The sequence below is a fragment of the Falco punctatus genome, assembly GCF_963210335.1.
Source record: "Falco punctatus genome assembly, chromosome: 10".
NCBI lineage: Eukaryota > Metazoa > Chordata > Aves > Falconiformes > Falconidae > Falco > Falco punctatus.
In genome coordinates, this window is record NC_137590.1 from 24,024,133 (window position 1) to 24,036,549 (window position 12,417).

Consider the following 12,417-nt stretch of genomic DNA (forward strand, 5'->3'; position numbering starts at 1 on the left):
ATGCTGATTCTTCTATTTAGTTCAAAAATTCTGATTTTCTTCAACTACTTTTAGTTCTTGAGGCCATGCACCTTCAATAATCTGACTAAATTTTCAGTTAATGTTTCCTGATGTCACAAAGGTTTGCTTTGAATGCAAATGCTCCTTACCCTTTCCCTGGCACACTGGTGCAGCTATCCAGTGGGGCTTGTTAGAATTCCCTGAGCACTTTTTCACTGAGAAATTTCATGGGTTGCCCCACAGTGAAGTACTGGAAAATAAATACATTTTTTAAAAAACACAACATAAAAAAAACCCCAACACCCTGGAAAATTCATGTTCCAATACTTATTAAAGGAAATAAAGCCACTGTGATATTTCTTTCCAAGTGTGTGTTCTATACTAGCAAATACAATACTGCAAAAACAAAATGTGCAGTACCTCCTACCATGGCCCTATTTTTTTCAGTCGAGTGATTCCTGATTTACACTGCACCACATGACCAATGTCAAAATTTTCCCTAAGAAGCCTTAAGTGCCTTCAAACTTTGTTTTCAAAAACACCTAGAAAAAGCTACTTCCTTAAAAACATCATGAAGTGCTGCAGTACTTTGCCCCAGAGTGGCACAAAGCCAAACGGCAACCTTTTCTTCTATTTTTGTTGCATGCCTGAGACTTCTCCTTCTCCCAACCAACAATTTTACTTGTGCCCATCACTGAAGAGCTCTCCCAAAACAGCAGGTACCGCAGGGTTTGGGGCAGTCCATTGCTGAGTTTTGCAGGACTGTGAGCTTAGCAGAAGTATCCATTTATGTAGTTTGCTGTTAGCAGGGGGAGAAAAAAAAAAGGGAATACAAAAATAAAAACCAAGCAATATCACTACCAATATGAGAGTAGGAAAAAATATCCATAGCATAATAATACATGCAGCCTGTATCCCTTTATTCGTTCTGTCGAAAGGCAGCAGGTCCTTGGTAGTGACAGCACAGCTTTTCAGAAACCTGAACTGGACCTATGCAGTCATAAAAAAATGACCCGTCATCACCGCTTTTATCTGTATGTGGGGCAGATTTCAGCTCAAATGTACTGGTGTAACCTCATGGACTTCAAGGGCTATGCTTACAGGCACGTGCTAAGAATGTGGCCCAATGTTTATTTGTTTTCCAGACCACAAAAGCAGCACTGCATAATCTTCCCGTGTATTTTAGTCAAGCTGACCAATGGAGACTCCCTTTGCTTTAATGCGCATATTTTCATGTTTCCCACAGATCTGCTACTTTTTCGGGCCCTCACTAAACCAGAAATGTATCTGACTTCCAAACAGCCCCTGACTTTGTCAAGTTCCTTCCCATTACTTCATTTTTAGTTTCACACATACATCAACTGATGTTAAACAATGAAGACAACCAAAGCAGAGAGTTTTGGTCACAGGTTATTAAATGACCATTAATCTTTTCCTTTCGTTTTGAAGTTCTCCAAATCACGATGGAGTTGGCCTAAGTCTGGACGTTACACAGTCAGAGATACAGATGTGAGAGCTGGAACAGAGAACACGGCTGCAGCGGTGACCGAGGCGGTGTAGCAAACCAACAGGCATGTTTGCATAACATCACAGCAGCCCCCTGAAAGGCACAACTACAAAACTTGCCAGAGCAAACAGATGGCTACGCAGCATGCGAGAATATATCTCTTTTGCACAAATTCAGCTGAAAGAATATAAAATAATGAGCTGATAGTTAAAGAACAGATGATTAATGCCAGGTAAACAATGAACAGGAAAAATGTGATTAGTCATCTTTAATTTATTTCATTGGGCCTGATATTTTTTCTTACCTAAATCAATAATAAAACTACCCTCAACTGTAGGCAAGAGAGTCTTAAATCCATTGTAGGTACTTATGTCGTGGCAAGCTTCCAGCCGCACCTGCCAACATGTACTTTCACGCACTTGAGCAATTCTTATGGAATTAGCTCAGTTTGTCAGGAATAAGACTATGGGCTTGAAGAAAGAACACAAGCAAAGAAAAGGCAGTGTAATTTCAAATGGCAAAATACTCTTTAAAAATATTCTGAACGTTTAACACAAAGTTTTAAGGCCACCTAGGACATTTGATACCCCGTTCCTATGTTGTTCCTAATTTTTTTAGCTAACACCGCTGCAAGCTGCTGAACAGGAATAGCTGCATTTTCCTGATGGAAGTAAGCCTGTAAACATAGATTGGGGAATTTAGGGCGAGAGACAGAAAGGGAGAGGGCACATGTTAAGGAGAAAGAGAGCAAGAGGGGCTTAAAGACCTCAAAGACGAATTCTTGGCTCTGCTGAAGATTATGGGAGTCTAATCAATTATTTCAGCAGGATCACTATGGTAATCGTGGCTGAAGTGCACTTGGATCTTGCACAACAGATTTCTGATCAATGTCAGGTATCGTTAGTCCACATACAGTTAATGAACAGTACTTTCTCAAAATTGCCTTTGTACTTGAAATACATTATCAAATTGCTTAGATAATCGAATTAAAAACCCTTTTCCCACAAAAAAAGCAGGTAAACCATCTCCTCAATAATCTCTTGAACAATCCACTAGCTGTGGCACACTGAATAGAAAGCTGACTGGAAAGCATGAATTGGGTGATGAAAACAAAATAATTTGCTCCCTCCTTCATCAAAAGTTTCAATGACCATTCCAGAAACAAATTTCTGTGATTGAGTAATTACCTCTTCATAATCACATAATCAATGAAATTAAAATAAAATTATTTTACACATATACATGTCTGTGTAGCTAAAGAATGGAAGAGAAAGCAATACAGAGGATATGAAAATATAGAGCAAGAGTCAAGTTAGATCATTATAAAGACTGTGAAGTCCCTTTTAACTAGAAAATACAAAAAGTTATCTGTATTCCTTACAGGAAGTGAATCCATATGGGGAATGGTCACAGAAAGTCTGGATGCAATAATAAGTTCCATGATGCACAGCTGCTGGTCCTGCAAATAACGTCTTAACACCTTTCCCTCCAACTGCGTAACACCTACAGGCCACGTCCTTTCTCTTGAAACAGATTGCTCACATTGCTCCATGCAAACACCTGTCCCTACAGACAGCCTTCTGAAGCTATAAACCTGATCTCATGGGTAAAGAAAATATATGCCTTTACCTTCTCAATGGAGGAACAATTAAAATACTGACATTTATTTTCCGCAATGACACTTACCATCCCACAATACTGGGAAACGTTAACAAATCTTTTCTTTGGACTGTTTTACGTTCAGCTTTCATGGCACCTCACAAAGTCTGTCTGAATCTCATTTCCATGCTTTTCATGCCAAACTTGCCGGCAGACCACGCTTTGCACTGTGACAGCTCAGTGTGATGCAAACAGCACCGGGTGGCCGTAACCTGGCAGGCAAGCCGTGGCTCTTCCCGGGAACCCAGGCCCTGCGGCAGGAGCGAAACAAGGCGCTGGGAAGGTATCGTAACAACTGAGATCAACACAGATTAATGAAAAGCAGATCTCGCAGGAAAAAAACTGGCTTAGGTTTACAGGCTGATGTTTTTAGAGCTAGCCTGACACAAAGTGCTTTCTTCACAGCTGCAACTTCTTTCCTGGTAGCAAATCCCAAACTTCAGCAAAATAATTTTTAAAAAGCCTCATTTCACTTTGCACAAGACAACCGAGCGATACTGCCCAGATCACACACAAGGGCAATGGCTTTCCCACTTGGAAATTCAGCTCGAGGGCTCCTGCAAGCGCTGACCGTGTCTGACATGGAGCGTTGGGGGAGCGGAGGGGCTGGGCTCTCGCAGCGTGCAGAAGGGGCAGAGGGCAGGATGTCGCAGCGGTTATTCAGTAGGTGGCACTTTTCTCTCTGAGGTTCCAGTCTGGCAAGTAGCCCTGGTCAGGCAGACCCCAGACAACAGATATATTGTCCAAAGGTTCCAAAATGGAAAAAAAAAATTTCAGTTGTTGGTTTGTTGGATTATTTCCCCCCCCCCCCGTGATGCTTTTCACTTGCAGAACATAAACATATGGTAGATTTCAGCTGGGCTGAAACAGAGAGGCGAGGAGCCCATCTGCATGGAGCTGCCCACCGGACTGACCCTGCCACTGCTGATTTACCGCAGGCAAAGAACTCAGCCTTGCACATCACTTTGGATCAGGCTGGTGAATATTGTAGCCAAGCCTTGTGTTTGGTGTCTTGACCAAATTCAAATCTGGTCAACATCACTCTGCCGTCCCAAAGTCTCTTTTAGGATTTAATTTGGCTGATCTATTCTTCTCTGCGTGCTTCCTACACACTCCTTCTGTCAACTGTTATTTCTCTAAGAGTGGCTGCTTTCCAGGAACGGAGAAATTGATTTCTGTATGCAATTAAAAGAAAGAGAAAGAGGGAGAGAGGAAAAAAAATCCAACTGAGTTCACGGTGCATCTGACACTGTTGTTAAAAACTCTGAGAGGACACGGTATCAAACCGTGGCCTCCTGAAAATGGTTGATCAGGAATTAGATGATACAATAGTTACCTTGCTTTAAGAAAAATTTCTTGAAAGGGTTAATTACGGACCCAAAAAAAGACTAACAAAACAAAACAAAAAAACATGTGGAAGGCATCAAGCCTAAATTCTCAACATCAGCAACACTAATAGACCTTCTCTATAGCCAGGCACAACCCCTGTAATTCTACAAATTAGACTGAGCCCCTGGGAAGTATGTGCCTGCAGCTGCTACGCAGATGTGCAGATAGAAAATGAAGCAGATTCTTCCAAATAGCACTGGATGGTTCTAAGGCTAATAAAGTTACGACTGATCCAGTGGTAACTGACAACTTTTTTATAAGAAAGTGCTATATTTCATCTTATAGCAAAACACATTCAAAGCTGAAAAGTATCCTCCCATGGACGGTCAACAAATCTAATTCTTCTTACTTCAGAGCAAACCCCACCTTGTAAATATTAATTTATTGTTAAATGTCTCTCTTTGGGAGTAAGGAAAGTTGTCCATGGTGCTTGTTTGGGAGCAAGAGCTCTTCCTCAGGAAGCTGGTTACTATTTGTCAAGACACACAAATGCACATATGCTCCTGCAAAGTTTTTATCCGACATTTCAACACAAACTTAGTTTCTGCTTTTGGAAGATGAAGGAATCACTCCGGCCAACCTGTGTGCCTGGCTGATTGTCACAAACCGCTCAGAACCAAGTTCCGTGCACTGCCTTCCTGCTTTGCCATCACGTGACAGCATTCTTCTCTGCTTTTCCTCCACTTTCTGGCTTCTACCATTGATTCATCGTGAAGTTTGGATTCTGCAACAAACACGGAAGCAGAGGTTCTCAACAGAGCTTTGAAAAACAAGGTAACCAAACCCAAATGCACAGCAACAAGCACCGAAGGCAAGCTCCCGCTTCAGGGACGGTTAGACATCTCAATGGAGCCTCAGATAGCTGGCCTTGAGCACTTGCTTTTGGGCACTTTTGACATCCAGAACTCTGAGAGCTTCAGGATCTGATGGTGGCAAGTCTACGGTTGGCCTGGAGTCCACACAGATCCTGCAAAGACCTTTAACAATATGATTTTTAGTCATATGAACTTGAGTGACTGAGAACCTTTTGTACATAAGTCACAGGTGTTCAAGCACTGAACTGACTTCCAACAGCCTTTACAGAAACTCTAATTAACTGGAATGCTGACAGCACAGCAAACACTTCAGAATACGACTCCTTGACGAGAGTGTATTCACTCATAGGTAGATCTGAAAGGAGCAGAGTGGAAAGAATTCCCCTGCGTCGGGGGAGGGAGAATCAAAAATAAACAGTGTGATGCTGGATATAGAGGGGGAGGCAAAAAGGGACAAGAAATAGAGCAACCAGAAAGAAAAAGGAGGACGAGGACTGCAAAGAAAGGAAAATGGAGGAAAGTTGAGAGGGAATGTCAGTGATGAGTTCACAGGCAGGCAGCAGGGGCAAGAGATCTTTTACCCATTGGGAAACACAAGGAAATGGGCAGGTGGGAAAGGCAGCAGAGGTATCTGACAGGAATTACTTAAAAAGCAAGCATCTTCCCCTCCCTGTCTCATTTTAATAGAAAAGAAATTCTGCAGAAATGCAGAATATAAATTAATTTTAATTCATAATGTTTTTTATATGCTTTTCTTGGAACCTGATCACAGTGCTGTCTCCTTAGTCAACATATTTCTGAAAGCCCCCAAATGTGCCTAAAATATTCCCCTCTGCTGTAACTCTAATGGCCTCCAATCACTTCAAGCTGCGGTCTCCTCAGTTCAGATAAACAACATTGTGCCAACGTCTGGCTGATGAAAACCTCCAGAAACATACCAGGAGCTTAAAAGGGAGACATTGTAATTTTGTAGAGGGCACTCCTCCCTGTGAATTACTGTTCTGTTAGCATCCCACCATGCCATTAGGAGACACCACTCCAATACCAGCGGTAGCTGTCCTCGGGCTTGTTTACAACGAAGCGTATTTGCTAAGGCATCACCAGACCAACACAAACTGCTCCCTACCTACTATCAATCCCTCAGAGCTCTGCGTTACGCACCACAGAACTCCCCGAGACCCCTGCAATCTTCCACAGAAGCGAGCAGTCTAACAGAAGTGCACGGTGTAGACACTGTTAACAGGTGTCTTAAAAAAGTTCTTCCTACGTAGTTTCCTCAGAGCACAGGGCATCATTTTCATTCACTTCCAGGCCAGTGCTACTTACGTGGACTAAGGGGTCAGTTGCCATTTTCCCCTCTCAGCGGCTGGAAATACTTGCCCATAACACCATATTTTTAAAGTTCTTTTCCGGATAAATATGTGATCATATTTTTAAGGCTGTTTTTCTGTAGCAGTTTCAAACATCACAGACTCTGACACCTACCTCACGGGAAATGCACTCACGGCTGACACCCAAAGCAGCATTCAGGGCAGCATCGCAAGAGATGGTCCCGTTCCTAGTCCCCACCTCACAGATGACCCCCAGCATGTGGCTGATTCTGTGCATCCCCCACCGGAGATGCAGGTCAGGATGAACCTCCTGTCATGTCTGTTGGCACACGCTGAAGGAAGAGACACTAGTCCAGCTGCAGGTTTCACATCCCTGGCTTGGCGATCACTCTCTAGGAGCACTTGGGCATCAACGTGATGCCAGAACATGAGGAGCAGCTGCTACTTCTGCATGTCCCACTCAAGAAGCAAAGGGAGGGAGATACAGCTTCACTCGTTGGCTTTTGGCCCTGCTGTTTCTTTACATGAGAATAACTGGAAGGCTGGATGAGCCAGGGAGTTGGTAATAAGAGATAAAATACCTTTTAGACACTGCATATGCTTCTCATCAGGCTTGCCTGGACAACAGTCCAGGACTGTCATCACTGCAGAACAAGGCTGCTTTATTTTTGTTTATTATTGGTAATGTGGAGGCAGCTCATGGCCCCAGCCAAAAGTCAGGACCACACTGTATCACACGCTGCTCTGTAAAACTGTCAGTAAAAATGTTTGTCCTCAAAAGCTTGTATGGGAGACAGGCAGTGGAAGGAAGGAAACGATATCTCTGTTTTGCTATGGCAACTCATGTACCGGGATGTTTGTGCGGGGTCACATCGGAAATCTGTAGCAAAGCCAGAACCTGAACCTACATCTTCTGCATGCAATTAGAGCAGTAGCGCAACAAGTCCTTCCTTCCTCTCAAACATTTGTTGTCTGACTTCTAGCTGGAAGCTTGAACCCAAGAACATCAGCATGGAAAACAAGCCTTAAACAGTCGCATGGAGAAAGCAACGCCATCAGCAATCGGCAGCTGAAAATTCCAACGACGCTTGCAGATCAGGAGAGACAGCAGTCGTTCCACCAGCAGCTGTAGTCAGGCACAGCCTGGCTTTGTAAGGCTTCACATCACATGTTCCAGGAGGCACCTTTCTGAGCCGAGTCTGAAAGCCATCCACGAGGCAAAACTGCAAAGCTGGTTTCCCTGCTGTACCACTGCGCTGTGGAGGTGTGAACACAGTGCCAGGGGATGCCAATTCTGACCTACCCCTGCTGGGACATAGCCCCAGCTATTGTTCAACATCTCTCCTGGTTCCCTGTTCACTGCTAGTAGCTTTTTTTTCATCAAGGAGGCCTAAATAAGGTCTCCAGATATTACTGGTTCTTCCCTAGAACGCCATGGCAGTCGCAGCCGTGTGTGGGAAGGTCTGCAGATACACCATCGTCAGAACTAATGTCTTTTGACCGATGTTAAGCTTGTACAGAGCAGGTTGCCAGTTCACAGAGCAAGCACAGCAACAGAAAAGACAAAGAGCAGAAAGGGAAAAGCAAGGAAACTGATAGCAGCAGATACTGTGAAACCAATAGCCTTAATTTACTGCCTATCCTTTGCAGAAGTTATGGTAATGGAATGTTTAATTTCATTTATTCACAGCTGTGAATGAGAAAAAGTATGTGGGCTGACTAACAGGACAAATCCTAGTACTAGCCATAAACTAGCATAGCAAGTTCTACTTCTGAAATTTAGGTTCAAGTGCACCTTGCACTATTTCTCCCCACTTGGTTACTGCTGCATGTCTCTCACATTCAAGACTTCCAGTTTACACCATTTTGGGGGGAAATTTTCCAGGTATCTGACAAAGTACATACATATGATGAAACGCTAATTCTTTCCTGAAACTAAACCGTTAACTGCACATGCAGCTTTGTGGCCTGCTGGCCTGGGAACCCAGAGGCTTTAACAAAACGGCATTTCAGAGCTGCTCAGTGGCCGTTAGAGCTTTCCAGACCTCCCCGTTCCCTTCCTGCTTCAGCCGGGACCCTTGGCCCAGCCCAGGCCAAGGGCTTCTGAGCTCTTGCCTCCTGCACAACCCTGGCAATGCAGCTTCTATGGCTTGGGAAGGTCACCTACCGTTCAGAGTGACCTGGCGATGGAGGAGCTGGACAGAGAAAGGGGCCAGAGACCATTAGAAACCTGCCTGACAGGCAGTGTTTCACTGGAGTTGTGCTGCTGGTTAAAAACCCCCTTCGTTTCTTCCAAAATCCACCTTATTCCAGAAAGTTACCCAACAGGTATTAGCCCACACTCTCATTCTGTCAACAGTGACTGGGAACAGCCAAATGACCAAAGATGTTGATCTGATTTGTTGATCTGCCCAGCACGACAGATTTCAAAAGCTGGTTGCATTGTAAAGCAAAATCCTCAAAAGGATGGATGAGGGGAATGTGGATTCACTGATTCTCCTGGATGCACTCCCGGAATTTTTTAAGGTGACTCAAGAAACCAAATTTTTTATGATTAAAAGGTGGCAGAAAGGTTTATGGGAACAAACAAGCTGTAGTGTACGAAGCACTGTACAGAGCTTCCAGCCAGAAGGATGGAACAGGGGATAACATGGTTAACGAAAAATCAAAACTGATAAATAGTGGAGTACTCTCTGTGGACCCACAAGGTGTTCCCTGGAAGGGAAAGGAAAGGGTGTCTGAGGACGAAAGGATACATTTCTATACCGCTTGCCAAAGTCTTTCCTAACATACCAGGTCATCGGGAGGTTTTACATAACCCTTTAAAACGCCTTTTCTTCAGCTATTTTTGAGATGTCTTTCCATTAACGTAAGTGGGAATTGCAGGCAAATTAAACTAGTCCCCTCGGGCTACCGTGAGGCATGTCCCTGCCGCTTCCACCACTGGCTCAGCTCCACCCACCACAAAACCTGTAGCTGGAAAACTGGAGGGAAGAGACTATCAGCGACCTTGTGCACACTGCATCACCTAAATCAGAACATGCAAGGATCTGCTGCTCAAGGCTAGGGGGCCCAGTGGCTCTCTGTTAGTCAGAGCCCAATTTACCGCCAGCACTTCCAGCATGGCTCCCTGGAGGTTAGCAAGCCTAGGAAATACGCGAGACTTTACGGAGCAAAGCAACTGGCAGCAAGGAAGGTACACCGGTGGCTTCCACCACATCCCCCTCGCTCATGACACAGGCCAACATCTGACCGCACATGTGCTCATGCCGTTCTGTGCTACTCAACTCCAAAAAAAATAAAAGTGAGACTTTATCTTCCCAGTCTGATTTTTCACCAACATTTTACCAGTTTGCACACACTAACTCTTGAAACAACTACTGTGAGCCACATGTTGATACACTCAGCAGTGCAAGCAGCCCCACTGGAGCCAGCAAGCAGCCCCACTGGTGCTGCAGGGCACCAATATCCAACGCCAGAATGCAAAGCAAATCCCATCCTTAAATCTCAAGTGTTAAAACAGGAGGAAAAACTACCCATGGTTTTTAGTTACTATAAGACACTTTACCTTTAGAACTGCTTCTCATAATTGTAATCAATTAAGTGATTGGTTAAAAATCACTATATAAACCAAGTGCTGGAGAATTTGCTATAGTAATACTAAGATTTTTATACTGCAAGCTGTATTACTACTCAGTAATTGTCCTCTTTATTGTGAGTATAAAAAAAATTACCTTTTAACAGTAGCAGAACTGCTATTAGAACTGAGAAAAGACTTGTTAAAGCATGTACTTTTGGAACTATTTGTTTCAAAGTTAGAAAAACCAGCTGGACAGCTGTAGCTATAGGATACAGTCTAACTAGGAGTAATCCTTAGATCCAGTAAAATTAAGCCCTAAACCCAGGGATTTCACTGAATAATAAAGGAGATTAGGCTTTGATCCCATGTCCCCGAAGTTAATTTGTCACCCCACATTGCCTGGTGGTAAACAACTACGGGCCAATCCTGGAAGGCTGATGGGAGTCGAGGGAACTCCATGCCCATCAAAGATAAGGAAAGTCTATTGTTTCCTGTTTACACTGGACATGAGCTTTATACAATTATCCCACCAGTTAGGATTAACTGGGCAATTATCCTGGCAGACAATGGGACATTGATGACAGCAAAACAAAGGCATCTCAGAGCAGCTCCTTTGTCGGCGCTGCTGCCAGCCGGAGCCCCCGGACCGCCTCGGTCCTGGCTGCCATCCCAGCACTATCAGTCTCCAACAAGGGCTGCACAGTTACAGGGGGAGCAGCAAGGGAAACAGTTTTCCTAACCTGTCAGCCTCTAAGAACTCAAACATTTTTCCTTACCACAAAAGGGGTTGAAAATTTGGAGGGAAAAACATCCGCAAACTATGCAGGATGAACAGATCGGCTGGAGAGAGCAGCTTTGCTTCCCATGCTTTTGAAATGTTTCCTTCAGATTTTGACCTCCTTTATCTGAGCAAAAGCAGCATTTCAACACTGGAATAGAAAAAAGAGAAAATATCAGAATGGCAACGTCAAAGGGCCTTTTTAAATTGTTGGGGGTTTTTCCTTGGGTTTTTTGGGTTTTTTTTAACCCAAAGATCCTCTAAGCAGGAGACTCATCTAGCTGAATCTTTCTTGGCAACAATTCCAGTTCAGTGAATCAACTCATTTTGTCAGAAACTTTCTAACCAGCAATAGCCCGTGGTTCATACAAGACAAAAGAATAAAACAACCCTGCCATTCCCATGACTATTTCTAGCACAGGGGACCCTGCTCATGCCTGGCATAGCAGGCACCGTGCTCTGTGGTCGCATTCCCACATCCCTTGCCACGCTAGACCTAAACTAAGCCTGAGCTGTGGAAGGCAATCACTGTGAGTGCTGATTCTAGTATTAAACAAACCTTCAAAGTTACCCAACCTGAGCAGCTGTACAACACAATTTATAGAAATTAAACTATTCCAAATTTTGACACTGAATGTATACTTTTTCAGCAAGACATCTGAAGACTGCTTCAACACGCAGAGGTGCCTGCTGGCCCCTTGTTACCCCCAGAATCCCAAGACACCAGAAGTTTAGACTCAATTCATCGTCTGCCCCATTATCTTTAGCCCTAATATTTTCTCTCCTGTACAGAGAAAAGGGAAAATTCACTTTTCTGAATGCAAATCAAGAGGATCGAGTCTATAGAACACCTCACACTAAATCTTTAAATACTACAAACTTAAATACTTAAAAACGAGAATCTTTAGAGATTCAATACCTATGGCAAAATAGAACTTTAAAATCCTCAGTATTCAAGTATTGCAAACATTTTTTTTCTAGAGCAGTATTTATAGCCACCATCACAAAGGAAATCAGAGCTGGGAATATCTATTAGTTATCCAAATTCCAGATTTTGCAAGACCAGCTGAACCGCCCCGCCGGAGCTGGTGCCGTGTAATTGTGCCCAGTGCTTATTTCAGTCTGGATCAACTTGCTTCCTCACTGGGGCTTAAGTAAAACCTCCAGAAAAATAAACTTGTGCCTCAACCATATTACAAAAGGTGACAATTCTCAGTGTCAGTTGATCCCGGTCAAAAATAAAGTCTAAAACTCCATGACTTCTAGAATTCAGGTTGCTTTTATTCCTTGTATTTTGTCCTGGAGACCCATAACCACAGACTCTTCAGCCACTGCAAATATACACTATGCAAATGGAA

The 12,417-nt window shown here is 43.6% G+C and overlaps 1 long non-coding RNA gene across 1 annotated transcript; it reads right to left on the reverse strand.

Annotated features, from left to right (window-relative positions):
* Window positions 1–3,971: 3,971 nt before the first annotated feature.
* LOC308070770 lies at window positions 3,972–11,029 on the reverse strand. The gene is made up of 2 exons (XR_013930844.1): window positions 5,136–11,029; window positions 3,972–4,341 (listed from the first exon to the last, which is right to left on the reverse strand). It is a non-coding gene; the product is annotated as an uncharacterized lncRNA (long non-coding RNA).
* Between the last annotated feature and the right edge of the window lie 1,388 nt (window positions 11,030–12,417).